At 39.9% G+C, this 8179-nt stretch overlaps 1 protein-coding gene across 1 annotated transcript in view; it reads left to right on the top strand.

Annotated features, from left to right (window-relative positions):
- Positions 1–6027, top strand: part of NBDY (negative regulator of P-body association) — a 14614-nt gene extending 8587 nt beyond the window's left edge. The window contains exon 3 of the mRNA XM_084871193.1: positions 5032–6027. The gene's annotated coding sequence lies outside the window, so the exon portion shown is untranslated. The remainder of the gene's footprint in view (positions 1–5031) is intronic.
- The last annotated feature ends 2152 nt before the right edge of the window (positions 6028–8179 follow it).

The following is an 8179-nucleotide window of genomic DNA, read 5'->3' on the forward strand; positions in this document are numbered from 1 at the left end:
TGCTGTACACTATATCCCTGTGGCTTATTTATTTTATAGCTGGAATTTTGTTCCTCTTATTCATCTTAGCATTGTTCACCCATCCCCTATATATTCACCCTTATAGCAGTCATTAGTTTATTATTTGTATCTGTGAATCTGTTTTTGTATTGTGTTTCAGATTCCACATATAAAAGAAATAATAAGATACTTACTTGTATTTCTCTGACTTATTTCACTTAGCACATCACTCTCTCGATCCATTCATGTTGTAGCAAATGATAAGATTTCATTTTTTTCTGAGTAATCTTCAGTCATATATATATATATATATCAAATTTTTATACACACACACACCACTTCTTTATTCATCCATCTAACAATGCACACCCAGGTTTTGCTTCCATATCTTGGATATTGTAAGTAATGCTATAATGAACATGAAGGTGCATATATCTGTTCACATTGCTGTTTTCTTTCTTTTTCTGATAGATTCCCAGAAGTAGAATTGCTGCGTCATATGCTAGTTCTATTTTTAATTTTTAATTTTTTTTTAAGGACACTCCATACTGTTTTCAATAGAGGCTATACCATTTTACAATTCCACCAACAGTGCTCATCCATTCCCTTTTCTCCTAATCCTTGCCAACACTTGTTATTTGTTGATTTATTGATCACTAGAGGCCTGGTGCATGAATTCATGCACAGGTGGGGTTCCTCGGCCTGGCCAATGATTAGGGCCAATTGGGGCCATCTCATCCAGTCCCAATCAGGGTGATAAGGGCCAGCTAGCTGGGGGGGAGGGACCATAGGAGGTTGACTGGCTGCAGGAGGTTGTGGGAGTGCACTGACCATCAGGAGGCAGCTCCTGCATTGAGCATCTGTCCCCTGGTGGTCAGTGCACATCATAGCAACTGGTCAACTGGTAGATTAGTCAACTGGTCATAACAGTTATTTGGGCTTTTATATATATATATATATATATATATATATATAGTTAGCCATTCTGACATGGATGAAGTAATATATTTTTGTGGTTTTGATTTATATTTCCCTGATGATTAGTGATATTGAGCCTCTTATGCCTGTTGGCCATCTGTATGTTTTCTCTGGAGAAATGTCTTTTCATCTGTATATTGTATTGTGTGTACACCCTAAGTCAGGTTTCCATCAACCACCATTTATCCCATCCTACCCTCCTCTACCACCTCTCTAACTCCCTTCTCCCTCATAATCACCACACTGTTGTCTATGTCCATGACTTTTTTCTTACTTTTCTTTTTTGTTCAATCCCTTCACTTATCCCCACCTAGCCCCCAAATTGATGCCCCCTTTATAGCTGTCATCCTACTCTCTACCTATAAGTCTTTCTCTATTTTGCTTTAAATCCCCACTGTGATTGTGGATTTGTCATATTCTTGTAATTCTGTAAATTTTTGTTTTATATATTTGAGGCTCTGTAATTATATGCATAAAAGTCTGAAATAGATACATCTTTTATTGTTTTTAGTGACCTATTTTCCTTTTTAAAAAAATATATTTTATTGATTTTGTACAGAGAAGAAGGGAGAGAGATAGTTAGAAACATCGATGAGAGAGAGAGTCATCGATCAGCTGCCTCTTGCACACCCCCTACTGGGGATATGCCCGCAACCAAGGTACATGCCCTTGACCGGAATCGAACCCGGGACCTTTCAGTCCCCAAGCCGACGCTCTATCCATTGAGCCAAACCGGTTTCGGCCTATTTTCCTTTTTGTATTTAAAGTCTTTTTTGTCTGATAGAACTTCCTCTGTTTGGATGGTATTCGTTTTTCCATTCTTTTACTCACATTTTTCTTTTTCAGAAAAATGTTCTGCCAACATAAGTGAATGCATTGACTTATTTCTGAAGTTACCAGCAGGATCTATAATTAGCAGGAAAGATGAGCTTTATATCCCCAAACATGTTTTTTCACCAGATTTTTTAAATACAATTTTAACTTTTCAGACATTCTTTGGGTTGGTCCATCAATTGTTTATTTTGCTACATATCTCTCTTTATAAATATATACACACACTCACTTTGTTTTTGCTTAACCATTCGGAAGTAACTTGTAGATACCATGGCACTTCAGCTCTAAACACTTAAGTGTTTATCTCCTAAGAACAGAGGCATTACTATTGTCACACTCAAAGAAATTGAACATTAATTCAACACTGTTATGTAATATACTGTTTATATCAAAGTTCCCCAATTGTCCTAACAATTTCCTTTATAGTTTTTATTTTTTATGTTATTTTTAAATATATTGTATTGATTTTTTTACAGAGAGGGGGATAGAGGGATAGAGAGTCAGAAACATTGATGAGAGAGAAACATTGATCAGCTGCCTCTTGCACAACCCCTACCAGGGTTGTGCTCGCAACCAAGGTACATGCCCTTGACTGGAATCAAACCTGGGACCCTTCAGTCTGCAGGTCAACACTGTATCCACTGAGCAAAACCAGCCAGGGCATCATCATCATTATTAATAGTAGTAGTAGTAGCAGCAGCAGTAGTAGTAGTATTTTTATTTTTAAAAGGTCTCACATTTATACTGAGCCAACCTACTATTGCAGGGAGAAAAAATCATGCTTCCAATAATTTACCAATTAAAATGCCCAACTATTCAGATAGTAGTGATCTTTTCAGTCATTTAAAAGTGCAGGCATGCCGAAACCGGTTTGGCTCAATGGATAGAGTGTCGGTCTGTGGACTGAAAGGTCCCAGGTTCAATTCCGGTCGGGGGCATGTACATTGGTTGTGGGCACATCCCCAGTAGGGGGTGTGCAGGAGGCAGCTGTTCGATGTGTCTCTCTCATCGATGTTTCTAGCTCTCTATCCCTCTCCCTTCCTCTCTGTAAACAAATCAATAAAATATATTTTAAAAAATAATAAAGGTGCAGGCAACCTGGATACCACAAATATATATATCATGTGGAATTCCTTATAGGCCCAGTTTGATTCTTCTCCAGTGTCTCCTCTTGTAGTTGTACCTGATTTGATTACCAGTTTTCCACTGAATCTACTGGGGAATGAGCCGATTCTGCTTTTGTTTCTTGGCCAGGAACCGCTCGATCCCAAAAGTCTTGTGAGAAGACATGGTGAAGGAGAATCAACCGCACACACCACAATGGCAGAGAAAGACAGGAGGAAGCGGAAGGATGTATTTAGTGGCAGTCTGTCCCATTCATTATTTATAATACTAATTTTGTTGGCTTTTTAATTAGCAGTTTTCAGTTCACAGCAAAATTGAGAGGAAGTTGCAGAGTTTTCTCATCTTCTCCCTGCCTGTACACATGCATAGCCTACTCTATAATCAGCATTGCCTTCCAGAGTGACACAAATGATGTCACAATGAATGAGCCTAAATTGACAGATAATCACCCAAAGTCCATAGTTACATTATTGTTCACTCTTGATGCTATATATTCTATGGGTAACAACAGTATATAATGACTTATTCATCATTATAGTATCATACACAGTGTTTCACTTCCCTGAAAATTCTCTGAGAATTATTCATCCCTATTCACCCCTCTCCTCTCAACCCCTGGTAGCCACTGATCTTTTTACTGTCTCTATAGTTTTACCTTTTCTGGAATGTTTCATACTTTGAATTATACAATATGTAACCTGCTCAGAATGGTTTCTTTTGCTTAGTAATATACATTTAAGGTTCCTCCATGCCTTTTCATGTCTCGATACCTCATTTTTTTTTTATTTTTTTTTTAGTACTGCAACATTTTATTGTCTGACTATACTACTTTTTTTCCATTCACCTGCTCAAAGACATTTTGGTTTCATCTAAGTTTTGGCAATTATGAATAAAGTGCTGTAAATGTTCCTGAGCAGGGGTTTGTGCTTCCAAACCCCTGGAATAAGTTTTTGATTCCTTTTAGTAAATATTAAAGAAGGACAATTGGTCCTAGCTGGTTTGGCTCAGCGGATAGTGTGTTGGCCTGTGGACGGAAGGATCCCAGGTTTGATTCCAGTCATGGGCACATACCTCAATTGCAGGCTCACCAGCCCTGGTCAGGGGATGTTTGGGCAACAACCAATCAATGTGTCTGTCTCATCAATTTTTCTCTCTCTGTCTCTCCCCCTCCCTTCCAATCTCTCTAAAAATCAATGGGAAAATATCCTCGGATGAAGATTAAATAAAATAAAATTCAATCTGAAGATATGCAAAATTCCAGCCCTAGCTGTATAGGGCGCCAGTCTGTGGACTGAAGGGTCCCAGGTTTGATTCTGGTCAAGGGAACATGCCAGGGTTGTGGGCTTGATCCCCAAGAGGGGATCTGCAGGAATCAGCCAATCAGTGATTATTTGTCATCACTGGCATTCCTCTCCCTTTCCTTTCCTCTCTGAAATCAATAAAAAATATTTTTTAAAAAGAAAAATCCCAGCAAAACTGATTTTTTAAAAGCCTATAATGACTAATTTGCTGCTTCTATAAAAATAGCAGGAACTTTAAAAAAAATAGACATAGTTTGGAAACACCTTGTTCTTAATTTGGCTATCTTTTGTAAAAATGAGGGGGACTTTTGAAAAATCATATTTCAGCACTACACCTTTTTGGATATTAGATTCTAGTGCTGTTCATTATATTTGGAGGTTTATATTTTCCTACCTGCAAATTGGACTGGATCCAGAATTATTCTTGTTTCCTATAACATCTGCCTGACTTTCCAAACATTTCCAATTTCTCTCCCACCTTTCTGACTTGCAATCATTGAGAATCAAAACTTCCCTTTTCCAAAAGCCATGCAGTTAAAGTGAAGCAACTTAATAGAAACTTCACAGAGTAATCACGACACCTCATACATGGTCTATCTCAATGTCGGTTGCAGAAAAAAATCACCAGAGACATTTATATTGCAATCTATCAGATTGTCTCTCCCCCACCCCTTTACTCCACCTCAAGATTCTTCAACCATCTAGAAATCTTTTCGACTGGCAACCTTCAGGGATGAGAAACTGGGACTGTACTCTGCGTTGATGAATAACTGTTATCATTTTGTCTCCATAGGGATGCCTCTTGGTAAATACCAGATTGCTTGTCCCTGCATCATAACCTCCTGAAATGAGAGACAACTGATAACTGAACTGTTTTCAAGACTGAGACCGGTTTTAAAACCTATATATAATGATCATGTCCTGATTGGACCTATCCTAAGGCTTCAACATGAAAATTGACACAAATATTGAGCTGAACATAAACTCATATGGCAAGCATGTCTCTTGCCCATACCCCACCCCCTTCACAAGGAACATAACGGACCCAAGAAAGGCATTGTCACCTTGGCATCGAGGGGGTTTAAAATGTTTTGTTTGATCTATGATGGTTTTTGAAAGAAAAATCTTAACCAAAGGGGGGAAAGTAGGAATGGAGTAAAAAATAAAATGAAGTCACTATAATCAAGCTGCTAATTACTAATATCAAGTGGGTTAAGCTATGAGGAAAATATTCTATTCTTGTCATAACAAGGCTGAGAACTTAAAGTTATGAACTTTCCAGACCTATGTCAATGCCTGTATGTATATATCAAACCTCCAGATAACCCTCTGATTAACCCCCGAAGGATTAAGGAAATGATTTTCATGTATCCAGACCACTGGTCATCTAGAAAATTACCATCTTGGACTAATCCAGAGGCTAAGAACACAGGACTGATTCTTCTCAAGAATGTACCAATGTACCTTTTACTATAAGTCACTTAGCTTTTTTTTCTTCCTTCCTTTCTTCCTTTCTCCCTTCCTTTCTTCCTTTCTCCCTTCCTTTCTTCCTTTCTCCCTGTCTTCCCTGTCTTTCTCCCTGTCTTTCTTTCTTTCTTTCTTTCTTTCTTTCTTTCTTTCTTTCTTTCTTTCTTTCTTTCTTTCTTTCTTTCTCTCTCTCTCTCTCTCTCTCTCTCTCTCTCTCTCTCTCTCTCTCTCTCTCTTTTTGTTTTGTTTCAGAAGGCTGACTATTTTCTAGTAGTGTTTCCAGTTTGTAAACCTTAATACCCTTTAATAAATCATATTTATTTCTAGCAAAGCCTCCAGACTTTTTGGGTTTGTTCAACAGGGGCAAGCCTAGGGGCCACATTGGAGGTTTCAGTGGGTGGGTGGGCAGAAAATGTCAGAATAAGCCGAAACCGGTTTGGCTCAGTGGTAGAGCGTCGGTCTGCGGACTGAAGGGTCCCGGGTTTGATTCCGGTCAAGGGTATGTACCTTGGTTGCGGGCACATCCCCCGTAGGGGGTGTGCAAGAGGAAACTGGTCAATGTTTCTCTCTCATCGATGTTTCTAGCTCTCTATCTCTCTCCCTTCCTCTCTGTAAAAAATCAATAAAAAAAATATATATATATATTTTTTAAAGAAAATGTCAGAATAAGAGTGAATTTATTAGGCCAAACTCTTCTTTCTCAATCTCAGCCTCACCTTATCAGTTCTAGGGATAATACTTTTTCTTTTCTTTTTTTAAGTGTTTGGGTATAAGTGCTCTTTTAAAATATCCTGTGAAAGTGTGGACCTTGTTATTTAAAAAACACCCATTCTTGGGTCCATACCATTCTGCTTTGCCTTTGTCAATGAGGTTTCTTTAATCCCCACCTCATTGGAGGACCACATTTCATCCAAGTTCACATTCCATGGTGAAAGTGTGCTGGTGGCCACCATCCAAGCAACAAGGAGAAAATTCTGAGATGTCCTAAATTAAATTACAGCAGGTCAAAGGGTGAAAGGAAGAGATATGAGCAGATACTCAGTTAAAAAGTACATGGAAAGCCCAGCCGTGTGGTTCAGTGGTTGAGCATTGACCTATGAACCAGGAGGTCACGGTTCGATTCCTAGTCAGGGCATATGCCTGGATTATGGGCTTGATCCCCAGTGTGGAAAGTGCAGGAGGCAGCCAATCAATGATTATCTCTCATCGATGTTTCTACCTCTCCCTTTCTATGGGAACCATGCCAGGTTCCTGGATAGTCAAGGCCAGTGGGAACATAGAGGCCTTGTTATCAATACACCAGAATGGCCACAGGCTGCTCTGGGCATGTACTTAAATGGGAAGTTCAAGGTCTCTGAGCCTGGAAATACTAATCAGGCCAAGATACCACAGGTGCAAGGACACATGGTATGCTGTACCCTTCTGTAACCAAAATATGATTGATGTCACTGTTGGCAACTAGCCTTCTTTGTCTCTGGAGTAATATATACAGGTTACTGACCGGAGTCTGCTAGACAGAGCAGAGAGCAGCAGCAGAGCAGAGGCCAGAAAGCTCAGAGAAGCAGCGGCAGTAGACACAGAGAATGTGTGCAAGAGAAGCTACAGAGCTCAAACAGAGCTGAGAGCTGATACTGCTACAATGTAAGGCTACGAGCTCATAGAGAGCTCAGCTATAGCTACCATGTTCTGGGCAGGGGAGACAGGAGTAGCTGCTGAGCCAGAGAGGTTACTGAGGCTGTAGCTCTAAAGGAGAGCATAGGTGCCGCTATAATGTGAAGTGGTGAGTCTGGTGTAGCATGCAACTGCTCAGACAAGTACTGTGGGTACAGGGATCAATACTACTATGTGAGAAAGATATGTATTCACCAGCTGGTGTCTGGTTGCCTGCCTGTATGGACTTTACTGTAAAGGACTGTCTTGTCTGATGGCCATGCATTAGACTCATTCTCACCAGTATATACCCACAACTTCTCATGAGTCTGCCCCGCTACAGAGAATTGACTTCTGTCTCTGTGAGCAGAAGATAAAGGAGGAACTTGGACTAAGTTCCCAACAGTTAGTACAGTGGGCAGGGATCGAGAGGAACCTGCCCTGACATAGCTGAATGGGAGAAGTTAGGAGAATACATGGACCCAGAACAACTCAGAGCACCATCTGGCTGCGCTCTGACACTCTCCCTCTCCCTTCTTCTCTGAAATCAATAAAAAATATATACATTTTAAAAAATTTTTGTTTTGTTAATCCTTGCCCAAGGATATTTTCCCATTGATTTTTAGGTAGAGTGGACGAGACAGGGAAAAACAGAGAGAAACATCGATGTGAGAGAAACACATTGGTTGGTTGCCTCCTGCATAATTGATTGCTCCTCTGGGGAGAAGCCTGCAACCGAGGTACATGCCCTGGACCAGAAACGAACCCAGGACCCTTCAGTCTACAGGCCAACATTCTATCCACTGATCCACTGAGCAACACTG

Source organism: Pipistrellus hanaki, assembly GCF_964339955.1.
Source record: "Pipistrellus hanaki genome assembly, chromosome: X".
Taxonomy (NCBI): Eukaryota; Metazoa; Chordata; class Mammalia; order Chiroptera; family Vespertilionidae; genus Pipistrellus; species Pipistrellus hanaki.